The following is a 15,319-nucleotide window of genomic DNA, read 5'->3' on the forward strand; positions in this document are numbered from 1 at the left end:
CCCGTGCCCATCTACTGGAGTTCACATGATGGCCCTTTGGGCTCCCATAGAGGTGGTGGGTGTGAAGAGTGGAGTGGTGGGCTTCACGCTACTGTAGATGAGGACAGAGTCTGTGGCTTCTTCCTAGCTTCCAAGGCCTGTCCCTGGATGGGACACCAATAACCATGGAAGAGAGAAAGCTGGTATATACTGCCTTCCATCCCCCTCCCAGTGGCCCGGCAGTTTTGGGTTCTGGGCCACAGGATCATTTAGCATGCATGACCAGAGTGGTCTTTGTGAGGAGTCTCTTGCTTTCTCACCAATGTTAGGGCTACAGGAAGTGGGTAGATTCCAGAACTACCCAGAGGAACCCAAGATCTCACCCCTTCACTCAGCCCCCTCAGCCCCCCTCAGCCCCTCCGTTCCTAAAACACTCAGCTTCCTCCATGCCCTGGATCTAAAGAGAGAGAATTTGTCAGGGGGAGGCTGACCATAGACCAGGACCCCAGCCAGGCCCGGCGACTGATCTGGGAGTTTTCTCCAGAGGGGCTGAGGATAGGAGCAAGAAGAGCAACATGGGAAGGTCTGGGTGCATCAACCTGTGTGTGGGGTCCTCTAGATGACTGAAGACCCCCAAGCAGAGTAATCGGAAATACTTCCAAGTGTGGAAGCCTCTTATGGTTTGGATTTGAAATGGCAGCAGCATTCTCCTGTTTTAAACACCCTCTGCTGGAGACAGGTGCTATCTGGGGATCTGTGGAACTTTTAGGAGGTGTGGTCTCGCTGATAAAAGTAGGTTGCTGGAGAAGGGCCTTTGAAGGTGATTTCTGGTCCCTGCTGCTTTCTCTTCTCTGTTGTTCCTGGTCCCATGCCTCAAAATAAATCTTTCTTCTCTAAAGTTATTTCTGCCCAGATACTGTGGTTTTATTTTTCTTATTTATTTATTTATTTATTTATTGCCTGATTGCTGCTCCCTCTTTCTGGCTCTCCCCTCCCACAGTCCCTCCCTCATCCCCCATCCCCTTCTCCTCGGAGAGGGTGGAAGCTCCCCCTCCCATATCCCTCCTTCATGGTACATGAAGTCTCTGCAGGGCTAGGCAGATCCTCTCCCACTGAGGCCAGACAAGGCAGCCCAGTTAAGGGGAACGGGATGCACAGGCAGGCAACAGAGTCGGACACAGCCCCCACCCCTGCTCCAGTTGTTGCAAAGGATACTGTGGTTTTAATGACAATAAAGTAATCCAGTCCTCTTGGAAGGACCATGGCACTCAGACTGAGTCTTGGTGGTTCTACCTCCAAAGTCAACCCTACCTGGTTGAGATGGGGCTGCCCTGTTTCCATGCCAGCATGGGCCTCCCTCTGACCATGCACTCCTGTCCCAGGACCCCAACTTACTCCACAGCCACCCACAATGCTGCTCAGGCTGGACTGTCCCACTGGAGATGGGAGACAGTCCTGATCCTGGTAGAACCACGAGTAAAGGTGACTGAGAGGGGACAGCACTCGAGTTCTGGTGCTGCGTTGGTCCTGGGCTGCCTCTGGAGGGAGCAAGCGTCTGAGGTCGTAGCTTTGCCAACCCCACCACAGAAGAAGGCTTCTCCCTACCTAGATTTTTGCCCCTGGAGTGCCCTGTCCCAATCTGCTCAATGGCCCGAGCCAGAGTCACAAAGAGTGGGGTACCTATAGTCCTTTCAAGTCCTCCTCTGGCCCTTTCTCCGGTCAAAGAGGATTCATCTTTGGCTGATTTCATCTCTCAAGTGTGTCTACATCAGTGCCTGCCCCCCATACCTCCCCCTAGAAGAAGCCTGAATACCTGCAGAAAGCCTTCCAGGAAGCTTAGTGGGGTTCCTCCTCCCCTGCTCTTACCATCCCATTTTGAGGATCACAATGTCCATTTTCACTAGTGTCCTGTGAGGGCCTAGGAAACAGGCTCACACAGACTAGCGTAAGAACACACAGCATGACAGAACTCAGCCGGTGTTGTGGAACAAGGCTCTGGGTCCCTCAGCTTCAGCCTCCGCATGCTCCTGGGTGCCAACTCTGCCATTGAGGTATTTTCTCCTAAGTTCTTATGAGGTTGAGGGTATCTACTTCCCATGAACTATAGGACAGCTGTGGGTTAAAGCCTAGCTTCTCCCAGAATCCTCTCCTGCCTCCTCTAGTGGCTCAGAACCAGGAATAGAATGAAATGGGCAGGACAGAGATGCCACCCTTGGTCTAGCAGAAACAAGGTCAACCAGGCCAATGTCCAGCCTTTATGTGCCTCATTTTCCTCATATGTGCAAAAGGAGTGGGGATATTCTTACTTTGTAGGAGCTCTTGGAAGTTTGTTAAATGTGGGCCTACCAAGTCATGTGGACTTGTTCACAGTAAGTAGGGGCCTCTGTTGGGCTGAGATGAGGCCTTGGACCATCTTCCTCTCCTCAGCCTGGCTCTGGCCTTCCCTCTCAGCCTTGCCAGTACTATAGAAATCGGGCTGCATGAAGATTCTGAGAAAATGAGGATGGACTGACCTGGAGGCCCTTACCCCACCTAGGCTCAGGCCTGCCTCTCCCTTCTCCAGGCCCATTGTAGCACTCAGACTGTCCTGAGTGTAGCCTGAATCAGCACATGGTCTGCACACAGGACTGTTTGGCTGGGGTAAGACCTGGCTGCTCTGATCACCAGGGAACTCTTGGACTTAGCCTTGAAAGGTTCTCAAGGCCTGAGCTTCTAGAAACAGCCCCAGCCTTGTCTTATAGGGAAACAAATTCTTCTCCAAGAATATTCAGTACCCTGAGTTGGAGGCCATCTCTTTGACATCTCCAGAGATAGCTCATGCTGAAGGCCTGGTGGGATCTGAAAGGGTAGTGACTGCTGGCTGAGTGACAGCAAGGGTGGAGTACGTCCCAAGTCCCCCATCCTACCAGCTGCCAGAGCATAGCTCCTCTGTGTTGAAAGGGTGTGTGTGTGTGTGTGTGTGTGTGTGTGTGTGTGTGTGTGCACTTCCATGTCTGAGTAAGTGTGCATGTGGCCCCTCTGTGTTAAAAGGGCATGCATTTGTGTGCATGTGCCCGTGTGTGATCTTTGGGAGACCTAGGTCCCCACCTTCTCAGGACTGCTGTCATCTCATAACCCTTCCCAGAAATGTCCTCAAAGGGCTGTAAGTAGAAGAATGTCTTTGCCCTAGGCCACAGAGAAGAAGCAGCTGAATGGGATATTTTGGACTCTGAAAGTTTTTTAGTGTGGTGCCTTGGCCTGTAGCATGAGAAAACTAGGGCCTGTGTGAAGGTTAAAGTATGGCTCAGGCTATGCCCACTGACCAAGCTGTGTGGGACACACTCTGGGCTGTCTCTGAGTTTCCATCCAAGCCCACAGCCTGCTCTCACAGTGGCTTTCTGTAGCTGTTGGGTTCACCTATGTTGATTTTGAACATGGCTGCCTCTCCCTGACACATCTCTAGGCTACCTATACCCTTTCTCAGCTTTGTAGGGTCCAGGACCAGGACCAGGACCAGGACCAGGACCAGGAGGAAGCAGGAAGGCTGGGGTAAGATAAGTTTCTGGATTTGAGTCTCTTGTGCATATTGTCACCCAGGCCCCAGAAGAGTCCCAGATGGACAGGCCAACTGCTGCTCAGGAAATTAGGTCTGGGCAGGCAGCTGTTAGAAGTCAGGGAATCTGGTGGGACCCTCTACTGTGCTCTTCTTGCAATGGAGTATCTAGAAAGCTCACCAGAGGGCCTGGCTTGGCCTCAGCAGCAAGCAGGTTCACACTCCTCAGCAGTGGGGCTATCAGTACTGGAGGGAAGGTGCGGATGGTGACATGGCTCTCCAAGGCCTACTATGGCTTCCAGAAGCAGTCAGCAATCAAGACCAGGGAGTAGGCTCAACAAGGCAAGCCCAGGAGGACTACAGCATCCTCAGTGTTCCTGAAGGGCCAGGTGAACTGGAGAACAGCTTGTTCCTCTCCAGCCACGCGGGGTCTCCTGGGCAAGATTGGCTGGCAGGGCCTTCAGCATCTCCTGGCTCCCATATGTGGGTTCACAACAGCCATAGGATCTGGATCTTTTTTATTTTGATTTTTGGTTCAGGATCTCACTGTGTAGCCCTAGCTGGCCTGAAACTTCCTATATAGATCAAGCTGACCTCGAATTCACAAATGTCCACCTCCTGAGTACTAGAACTAAAGGTGTATCTGGATCTTAATGTAAGTCCAGCCCTGAGACAGAGCCCTGACTCTCACTATGAGAGACTGAGTCTAAGAGGACCCAGGGAAACTTGTTCACAACTCTGAGAAAGCCCTTACAGGGTACCTAGCAAGGGTAGCTGGGTACCACACTCTGAGGCACTGTGTTTGGGCACTTCCTTTTCAGCCCCACCTGGGATCTGGGCTTTGGGAGATCACATCAGGCTCCCTACTCCCCAGCCTGAGGCCAGGTGCTATTTATGTGCAACATATCACACATATTATCTCTCTGTGTTTCTGAGACTAAGGAGGGAGTCAAGTCAATAAAACAGTGAAGGAAGACAAGTGTCCCAGAGGATATTGCAACCCCCAAATCAGATACTCTAGCTTCTGAAAGATGGAAGGGCTGATAGCAGCTCAGCTCACGCTCGCTGTGATAGCAAGGACACCAGCCCATTCCTCTGCACGGGCATTTATTGTGTTGGGGCAGTTGATGCTGAGTGAGGAGGGACATTGTGGGTCTAGTTGGGACATGGTGAGGGCTGAGCTTCCACGGTCAGCCGACTTAGATGGTGGTCTTCTAGCCTAGGAAAGAGAGGGAAGAAAGAGAAGAAGGAAAATGAGAGAGGACCTGGAGCCAGAAGGACCTGGGCAGGGACAGACCCTAGCAGGAGGGGCCTATGAGCAGCTAGCCTGGTGTGGGGAGAGCACGAGGAACACAGGAAGGTCAAGAGATCAGGGTCTCAGCTGACGCCCTCCCATCTCCTCCAACTGTACCAGACAGACACACAGTTAATTAGGACTTTCGGCCATACTCCTTTATGGGGGCAATATTAGTTGGGGAGCCCAGCATCATAAAGACACACTGGCATGATCTCTGACTTTCAAAGCCCCTTCCCTACCCAACCCAGTCCTGGCTTAGTGCCTTCAGATGGAACAGGAAGGACCCAGACCAGGGCACCCAGAGCCATGACAGGAAGCACATTTCAGGCAACAGTGTGCACTGGCATGCTCTGCCTCTGCCCCCTCCCAATGCTGTCACACATACCTGATTCTGGTACAACTATGAAGCCAGAACTTTGACTCCAACCTTACCATAATGTCCCTTCTGAAAGCCTGCACCTAACTTCAAGTCTCATCTCCAATTCCTTCACCATATATAGACCAAGATGTCAGTGTCAGGCATGGAGGTGGGTCTGTACTGTAGACCCCACTCTCACTTTGCCCAAGACTATCTGGATGCATCCTGCTAGGGTTTATACCTGCTGAGGCCTGAATCAACCAGCCCTGAGTGTATCCTGCCTTCATCCTGAGATAGAAACACTTTATCTAATGCACTGTGGGCCTCCTCCTGTGCCCAGGACCTACTGCTTAGCTCTGGGCTTTTTCCACTCGAGGCTCTACCACAGACATTCCTCTTGAGTCTCATGTCCTGCCCGATGTGTAACTGGAGGGCCTTCTCCCAGCCTTATGCTCTCTAGCCTTTAAGGATCAGGGCTGAGTGCATGCTTCTCTTAGCTTCTCAGAGTTCTCAGCTCTGATGCACAGTAGTCCTCAGGGCTTGGGGACACCTCACAGCCATCTGTGTAACCCAGTTCCTCCTCCCACCACTCCAGGGCCCCTGTGCCAATTTTGGACAAGAAAGTGACTTGGTCCTGGAGGATACCCAATGTCCCAGCAAGTTTTATATGCCTCCTCATGGATCCAGTTCTATCCTCCCTGTGTCAGGATGAGAGGAGACCCTGATTCCATTAACTCCCTTGGGGGCCTTGGGGAGGACCCCTCTTCCCACTAAAGGAATGATGTCTCACCCAGAATGTCTCCCTCTATCCCCGCTGACCCATCTTTCACCCAGAGTCTTACCCAGCTGCGTGGCCTGGAATCATCCCTGGCCCTTAGTCCTTATGTGGAGGACCAGGGAAACACTCTTGAAGTCATCTACCAAGTGCACCTTGTAACTTTCTGACCTTAATTCTTGCGGGAGCAGGCATGGGAAGGGGACTGCTGATCACAGCCATCCTGAGTGTGACACCAGAATGCTCTTTGACTCAGGGCTGCTTCAGGCCTTCCTTGGAGTTTTGGACAGGAAGAACTTACCTTCCCAGACTCTGAGGAGGTCCTGGTGTGGCTGGCCCTCAGAAATGGGGTCTTGACCTAGTGTTCAATTGCCAGGTCCTGGGGGAATAGAAAGCAGAGGGTTGAATTGGTCTTTGAAGGGAATGTGGAGTGCTGTAGTAGGAGGAGACTTTGGGGTCTTCTAGAAGGGTCCTGCTTCTCATGCTTCCAAGACAGGTCATGCCTCATGGCAGCCTGGATTTCCCAGAGCTCCCACTGGTGCGGGGAGAGCACTCAGCTGACATCACTGTGTTACCTGGTCCTGACTTGTGCCTATTTCAGGCTTGAGCGGCTTCCTGGATTCAACCTTCCCTGTGCCTGACCCTGCTGCTGCCCTGCTGATTTCCCCTCTAAACCACAGGTTCCAGGACAAGCAGGTGCATGTATTTGGAAGTTATCCATGAACTCATTCAAGCCAGACAGTCCCTACTGCTGTGGGGGTCTCTCACTTGCCTGTCAATACTGGATTTTCTACCAGCTACCCACCATCCCCTCACGTAGCAGGAGCCATGAGAACTTGGTCTCTCCTGAGAGGAGCAGATGCGATGGCAAAGGCTGTCCCCCACATTTGGAACGGGACCCCATCTTCCCTCCTAAAGGTGTGGCCCATCAAGTCAAGGATGAACCACTCTCCTTAGAACTGTAGGACTAGTGACAGACAGACCCAGCCCTCTCCCACCCGAGATGTGGCCCCAAGCCACAACTCCTGCATCTGGCAGAGATCTAATGACTTTCAAAGCCTCAGATTCACCACATCGACAGAGAATGTCCCCACCTGGACGGTCTCAAGGGCCACCAGTGAATGTGAAGCTGGTGCAGGGTTGGCACTGGCCTGAGTTCCCATCTCTTGTTTCTACCCATGGGAATTGGGCCTCCCTGGCCAGGGTTCATAGTCACTCTCTCCTTCCCAGGGCTGGGCAAAAGACAGATCTTGTGAAAATGTATGTTGGGGAGCCCTTCATGCCTTCTTGGGCCTTGGGCCTGGGTCTGCAACATCACCAGCAAGGTGAGACCTATCCATAGGAGCTCCATGTGAGTGGAGGAGGCTGATCCTGGGCAGTGGAGTCTTGGGTAGCCGCCGCCAGGCCGGTGGTGGAAGAGGTAGTGAGGTGTTGGATTCCGGCTGTCACTGGGCTTACGCTAGCCCTGCCCAAAGCAGGCAGCTCCTATCTCTCCATCCAATAGGGAAAACCTGTTCCTGTTGGCTTCTCACACTCCAAGGGAGTGCCGTATTCCACAGACACTGCCTCAGTCCGTCCTGCTCCACTGCCCACCGCCCACATGCTGCATACTGCTCTCACAAGCACAGAGCCCTCAGCTCCAGCCTGGGCAGGACGACAGCAGATACCTGTTAGGGTCCACCGTGTGCCCAGCATGGCCACCCCAGAAGCCACCCACACTTGCCTTGGTCTGTTGAGCACAGGCTCTGCATCCACTCTCACCCCCTGCCTGGGAGCAGATTGAACTGTTCTCTGGGCTAAGCAAAGAGGGAAAGAGTGTGCTGTACCAGAGCTGGCCCAGGGCCACCTGCTCAGGCCACAAAGCCAGTCTGGGCCATGACCATTCCTCGGGCTACTGCCTTCTCTGCAGCCTTGGATGTAGCCCTCAACTGGCCCTGAAGACTCTGGCTGTGGTGGCTACCTGAGGACCACAGACACCTCTTGTCTTCTTCTCTGGCCTCTTTACCATGTGCTGGGGGAGGTGGTTGCTAGGATTCTATCACCCTGGTTCTGAACTGTGCCTCGGGGGAAACCCTGATGACCAACTTAGATGTTTCCTAGATACCTTGGTGGTCCAACTCTCTGCATCGATGTATGTAATCCAGGAAGCTACATTGGACGCCCAGGCCAGAATGGGCTCTGGGAACAGACTTCGGGGAGGTTGCTGTCTCCCTGTTACTGTTCATCCAGTAGAAAGCATGGGAGAGCAAGTGCCAGAGGAGGAACCCTGTCAGTCCAACCTCAGGCACAGGAGAAGGCAACACAAAAGACCCAACACAGATCAACATGAAGTTTAGCAATGGTGGCAGACACTCAAAGGAGAGGAAGACATGCACATGTGAAGGGAGACGGTGCTGGGAGACCAGAAGGCTTGGTGACCTGAAAAGGACACAGTAACTCACTTGCTGCCTAGAGACTCTTTAAAAGTGAGTGTTCAAGCTGGGAGTCCTGGCGCTGGCTTGTAACCGTAGCACTCAGAAGGCTGATGCAGGAGGGTCTTAAGCTCAGGGCCAGCCTAGGCAGTACAGTGTCTTTAAAAAATACATACAACTTTAAAAATAAATATATAAGGACTGAGAAGACAGCCAAGACAATAAAAGGTCTTGGCTGGAACTTATGGTACATGTTTCCAATCCCCATGCTAGGGAGGTGGAGACAGGCAGCTCCCTGCACTGGAGGCCAGCACAGCCAATGAGAAACCTTGTCTCAGAAAACAAAAGCCATAAAAATAACAACAGGTGGACATTACCCAAGCATTACCCAAGATTGTCCTTTGACTTATACATGTGTTTGCACACACAACACCAACCCCTGATATAAACACATGCATATATTTTGATTTTCAAATAGCTTTAGATTTCCTGTTAAAGCACTAGTGCGACACTGGCATAGTTAACAAGGCCACATGAGGCAACATTGAGCATTGAGATGCTAAACCATGGGAAGTCCGTATTTTAATCAAACTTCTAGCTCACTTGGTGGAGTGCTGGGCTGGCATGCAGCCCTGGAGTCGATACAGAACAAAAACAAAAAGAAAAATGTCCTAGCCCATTTAAAGGGCTTGTCCAGTTCTGTGTCTGATCCAGGCCTCTCGGGAGGTTTTGCTTCATAGTCTTCAGGCTCTTCTGGGCTGGGGAAGGTGTACCAATTATTTCTTCTTAGCCATGATGATTTCGGACAATGCTGGTCAGGTGTTTTGCAAAAGTCCCCGCATGGGTCCTAGATCTCTGAACCTGGCAAGTCTCTGGGAAGGGAAAAACCCATGCAGCTAGCTAGGTGCGGGCTTTCTGGTTTGGCTGCTTTTGGTTCACACTCCTGTCTGTAAGCTTAGCTCAGGTTCTGTAAGCCCAATAAATCATTGGCTTTCCAAGAGGAACCAGGAATCGTGGTTTTTCCTTGGGGCCTTTGGAGGCAGATGTTGATTGGACTCATTTCTCACTGTTTTCTGGGAGGACCAAGATGTGTGCAGCCTGCCCTTCAGACGGAACGGCACTTGGCCTTACTCGGTGTGAGGCTCTTCTGTATCTGTGTTTTCTTTCTTTTTTTTGGGGGGGGGGGGTCAAGACAGGGTTTCCCTGTGTAGTCCTGGCTGTCCTGGACTCACTCTGTAGACCAGGCTGGCCTGGAACTCAGAAATCCACCTGCCTCTGCCTCCCAAGTGCTGGGATTAAAGGCGTATCTGTGTTTTCTTATTCACTAGCTTCTCTATCTCAGTATGGACTCGAGGATCTCTGTTTGTTCTCTGGGGTGTAACTTTGTACTTCCTTAGTCACTATGTTGCTTAAATTGTTTCAGTATCAGCCAAAGGGAATACATCTGGACTGTCCTTGGGAAAGAGGGCAGGAAGAACTACTCAGGTGGCTTAAAGCTGCCTCTGCTCTGGCTTAATGACAATCTCTGTGACATAACTCTATCTTTGTGGCTTTGAGTTTTATAGGATTTGTTTTTAGTTTTTGAGAAGTTATGATACATGTGTGTTTCCAGGAAACCATCACCACAATGGTAAGATAGTGCATGTGGTGATTTGAATAAAAATGCCCCCCCCAGACTCAGGAAATGGCATTATTGGAGGTATGGCCCTGTTGGAGTAGGTGTGGCCGTGTTGGAGGAAGTGTGTCACAGGGGATGGGCTTTGAGGTTTAGAAGCTAAAGCCAGGCCCAGTGTCACTCTCTCTTCCTGCTGCCTGCAGATCCAGATGTAGAACTCTCAGATACCTCTCCAACACTATGACTGTCTGCATGCTACCACGCTCCCTGCCTTGATGATAATGGACAGAACCTCTGAACTGTAAGCAAGTCCCAATTAAATGTTGTCCTTTATAAGAGTTGCTATAGTCATGGTATCTGTACACAGCAGTAAAATCCTAATTACGACAGTGAGAGTGTCTACCAATCCACAAAGATTCCTTCATCTGGAGGCAGAGGCAGTGGATCTCTGTGAGCCGAAGGCAAGCCTGGTCTAGGCAGTGAGTTCTAGGTTTGCCAAGGCTGTGGAAATGACTCGGTGGCTAAGAGAATTTGCTGTTCTTCCCAAGGACCTGACTTTTATTCCCAGCACCATGTCACGAGGCTCATGTAACTACAGATCCAGAAGTTCCAACAGAGCCTTTGCAGACATTCCTCCATCCCCACATCCATAGAGAAGAGATAGAAATAAATAGCTTTTTAAAAGATTCCTTGGTTTCAGAGGGTAGTGGTTCGTGCCTTTAATCCCAGCATTTGGCAGAGAAGCAGGCAGATCTCTGTGAGTTCAAGGCCAGTCTGTTTTACAGAATGAGTTCCAGGACAGCCAGAGCTACACAGATACACAGAGAAACCATATCTCGAAACACACACACACATACACACACACACACACACACACACACTTTCTTTGGGGCTGGAGAGATGACTCAACAGTTAAGAGAGAGCATTGGATACTCTCCCCGTTTGACTCCCAGCATCCATATGGCAGCTCACGGTCTACTGTATCTCCAGTACCAGGGAATCCAATACCCTCTTCTGGCTTCTGAAGGCACCAGGCATGCAAGCAGTGCACACACATGCAAGCAAAACACCTATACACATAATATACTTTTTAAAAGATTCCTTAAGCTCCCTTGTGGATTCCTTCCTTCACTTCTCCCACTGCCCTCCAAGCCTACAGTTGTCAGTGCCTACAGAGTGCTTTGCTCTGTCTGTAAAGGGAGCCATACTATACACGTCCTGATAGCTTGTGAGTTCAGTGAATTGCAATGGCAGCATCTGGAGCCATGTGGCACTACACTGTGCCGCCTTCCACAGCTGGTGATTGATGGGCATGGGCATTATTTTCAGTTTGGAGCTCTCTCACATAAAGCTATCAGGAACATGCAAGCACAGGTCTTTGAAGGGCCACATGCTTGTTTACTACTCATTGGGAAACCCACTAGAAAAGCAAGGGGGCAGGGCTGGAGAGATGGCTCGTGGTTAAAGAGCACTGACTTCTCTTCCAAAGGTCCTGAGTTCAGTTCTCAGCAACCATATAGTGGCTCACAATGGCTCACAACCATCTGTAACGAGATCCAATGCCTTCTTCCGGTGTGTCTGAAGACAGCCACAGTGCACTCATCATATATATAAAATAGATAAATAAAATTGTTAAGGAAAAGGGGGATGGTTGGGTTTCTGGTCCATCCAGAACCACGGGAAGGACACAATAGCCCGTGATATACTCAGATCAGGTGGAAATTTCCCTCTACTGTAAAAATGTAGGCAAATTTGTCATAGCATGTGAATCTGCCATCTGATGCTGACCCCGGCCCATGCTGAGGGTCCACATAACTGAGTCACTCCTGAGAGGGTGTGTGTCTCATGCCTATCTCACTGTACCCAGCTCAGGACAGGGCTACATGAAGAAGTGTCTATCCTTCAGAGCCCCACAGTTTGGCATGAGCACTGGTCATATAGAAGACCCATACAAAGCCCCCTCCAAGCCAAGGGTAGTGAATGAACTTGAATCACTCTCCACACTGCAACTCTGAACTACGCCCAGGAGGCCAGAAAGACTCCAGTCAGCCCTTCTGGCAGTTTCTGGCCCTGGATTCTGGGAACTCCCTATCCAATCTAGGGTCAACCCCCTGTGCTGCCCAGTTTTTGCCAAGGGTATCCTGTGGCCACAAGGGTACTGTGCCATGATGGCCACTGCCCTAGAAGATGGGGAGCAGAAGAAAACTCACTTTAACCGTAGACCCAGCTCCAAGGTCACTGTTAGCACCTCAACCTGCTTCTGCCTGGTCCCAGGTCTAAGAAGCCTCTTCTGGGTCTGTCACAGGAAGTGGGAGGATCCAGACCTTTGTGGCAGTCTCGGGCTTCTCTGGAGACCCATACCTAGTGTGGGGTCACTTGGAATCTCAGACCCTGTGGCAGCCTGCACATCTGTGGCGGCCCCACCTGGCCCTTATCTTACTCACCTACAGGGACCTACGAGGTTCCTGCTGACTCTGGAAGCAACCTACTCTTAGGCCCTGACGCTGCTGCATCCTCTATGAGAGCTAAGAAGCCAGCCCCCTTCTCACCCCACCGCCCAGCCTCTTAGCCCAATTGTCTCTTCCAGTTGGGATCAACTGTCAGGTAGTGGGGAGTGCCTCTGACTAGCTGTTTAAATAGGAGTCTTGGTGACAAACCAGAGGTAAACAGACAGCCCTGGGGCTATACAGCCTGGGGGATCTGAAGGTCTAGGCCTCCACAAGGCAATCCTCTCTGCTCACCAGGCCTGGCTCCAGCTGAGCCTCTGGTTTCCCTGCGGCCAGGCTCTGATTCTGTGACTCCAGGCTCAGTTTTAACCTCAAGCCTCCAGGGGACAGCAGTGAGCAGGGTTGGGGTAGAACTGCAGCGTGCAGAGTCTTCCCTGACCACGGGCAAGCTTATCTGAGCTGATCAAGTGCGTTAGTTGATCATCCCAGTCCTCAATGACGGGGTGCCAGGGGACCAGGGCCTGACACTCTACACCTACCAACCTGGATAACGACAGGGTAAGCTGTAGCCCCAACCCCAGAGCTGAGGATAGACCCAAGAGCCAAGGAGAAGCCCTCAGCTAGGGATTTGATTTTCTTTCAGAGAGGTGTGAGGGCTGCTGGTGCTGTTGCCTGTCCCATTTCCCACCCTCATTGCTCAAGTGGAGATCTTCTCCCTCCCTTCCAACCCTCCTTCCTAACCTGCTTTGGCCTGACTACCCCTATGTCCTTCCAGGTCCCGACTTGAGTTCCCTCCTCTGCTTCTCTGCCCTATCCTCTAACCAAACTTTCAGCTCCCCCACCCCCCACTGGTCACCTATCTGACTCCTGCTGAGGGATGAAGGGTTTCTACCAAACCTGATGGGAAGGGCTATCCCTGTCATTGGTTGAAGTTAGAGACCTCCCTACTTCCTCCTCTGCCTCCCTCTCCAGAAATGAACACCCTGAAGGGCCAGGATTAGACCCCCACATCACCCACTTTAAGCATGGAGGGGGTGTCTCAGATACACAGAGGCCTGAGAAGTGAGGTGGTTATATCTTCTTATTCTCCCTGTGGACCATGAAGAACAGAAGGACCCATGGATCATTTCAGCAGCAAAGTCCTGATCCTGTAGGTGTCCCCAGGGAGCCTCATGCTGTGGGGCACATGACTCTAGGAATGCAGCAGACAAGGACCGGGGTGACATTAGGGAAAACAGTTTCCCCTGGGGAAAGGGTAGCAAAAGACCTGGAGGCCTGGGTGACTGGGAGTGGAGCAGGCTTAGGATGTAAGTAAATAATAATAATAAAAAGGAACTGGAGGGCTTGGGGGACTTAGAGTCCAGAAGGAGGGTCTTGAGGGAGCACCACTCTGTGGTGCCGGGTCAGGTCTTTCACACGGCCAGTCTCCTGCTCAGCTGCTAACTTCCACCTCCAGCAAACTGCAGGCTCAGCTCTAGAGCCCAGCAGGCCCAGGTGGCAATGGGAGGGGCCGCTCACAGGCCTGGTCCTTGTCCAGCTGACCCCATTTCACTTCCAGCAAACTGCAGGCTCAGCTCTAGGGCCCAGCAGGCTGGTCCAGGCCCAGCAAGCCCAGGTGGTGATGGGAAGGGCTGCTCATAGGCCAAAGTAAAGAGACTTATCTGGCCACCTGGCAAGGCAAGGGCTGGGTTTGTTGTCTGGGCAGAGCTAGGCAGCCATGTGTGTGATACAAGATTTAAATACAGGGTTTCTTTTCCTGGGAAGAACCCAGAAGGGAACCAACCTCATTTGGGGAGCAATGCCCAAGCTCCATTCCTACCCCACATCTAGTTGAGGATCTCAGATGAGACTACGAAGTTTCCAACCCCACCCTTCAGGGGCCCATGTGTATTAATCTCCAACCCCGATGCTGACCTCTGCGCTCTGACCACGGATTGCCCTCTGGTACAGCACAGCTCCTGCACACTGACTCCTGCAGGATGTTTGCTGCATCCTGATCCCTGCACACTCACCTCTGGGTACTGAGCCCTGGAAGACTGAGAGGAGATGAAGAGGATAGAGCATCTCTCAAACATGCACCGCCTCCATACTGGGAGGCCTCTGTGCTTCCCGTGTCCCCATATACATGACAAGGAGGGGTGTGAAGAAGCAAGCAGGCTGAGGCAACAAAGAGGCCTCTATGGAATTATCCCTGCCTCTCTGCACAGCATGCTCCTGTCTCTCAAGACTACTCAAACAAGTGTAAGGGTTCTTGCGTGACAGTCACATCTTACTAGAGGCTGCCCTGGAAGATGTATTGGGTAGCTGCCCGACAGCAGATACAGAGAGCCTGGCTGCTCTGTCTTAAGAGCAAGAGTATGGTCAAATGCTGTCACCCCACTGCTGCATTCCAAGAGATGGAGAGCCAGGCAATGTGAGAAGGCCCTCCAACTCACAAGAGATGGTTTCCTCTCTGGTCAGCTAGCTTTCAGCTCTCAGTACACAAGGAACCTATCTGACTCTTTGGGGTCTTCATACTACTGAGATGACCAGCAGAGAAGGGATCATTGTCTTAGCTAGAGGGACTCACCTCTCATTGCCAAGAGGAAGTTGAGTTTCTGCTTCAGAGTAGAAGATGCCCACTGTGTAGCTGGGGGTGCCTGGGGTACTTTTTGAACCTACTGGTGAAGGTCACAGGACACCAAACACCCAAGTTAAGGTCAGTAAAGGTAAGGTCTTCTGGAAATTATGATCTTATGAAGGCAAAGAGGAAGCTCACTATGGAACACATGCCTAGCACATGTGAGGCCCTGAGCTCCTGGGATCTAGTCTCAGCATCCATCACTAAAAGGAAGACAAGCAAAGTGTGGCTGAGGCCCCAGCAGGGCAGAGGACACGTGGAGCTAGCTTGGAGGCTGTCCTGCTG

General features: G+C 51.6%; 1 long non-coding RNA gene across 1 annotated transcript; it reads right to left on the reverse strand.

The window, feature by feature from the left end:
* Positions 1–4,061: 4,061 nt before the first annotated feature.
* LOC143442552 (uncharacterized) lies at positions 4,062–7,346 on the reverse strand. The gene is made up of 3 exons (XR_013110800.1): positions 7,036–7,346; positions 6,243–6,320; positions 4,062–4,730 (listed from the first exon to the last, which is right to left on the reverse strand). It is a non-coding gene; the product is annotated as an uncharacterized LOC143442552 (long non-coding RNA).
* Positions 7,347–15,319: the final 7,973 nt, after the last annotated feature.

The sequence above is a fragment of the Arvicanthis niloticus genome, chromosome 6, assembly GCF_011762505.2.
Source record: "Arvicanthis niloticus isolate mArvNil1 chromosome 6, mArvNil1.pat.X, whole genome shotgun sequence".
Lineage (NCBI taxonomy): Eukaryota > Metazoa > Chordata > Mammalia > Rodentia > Muridae > Arvicanthis > Arvicanthis niloticus.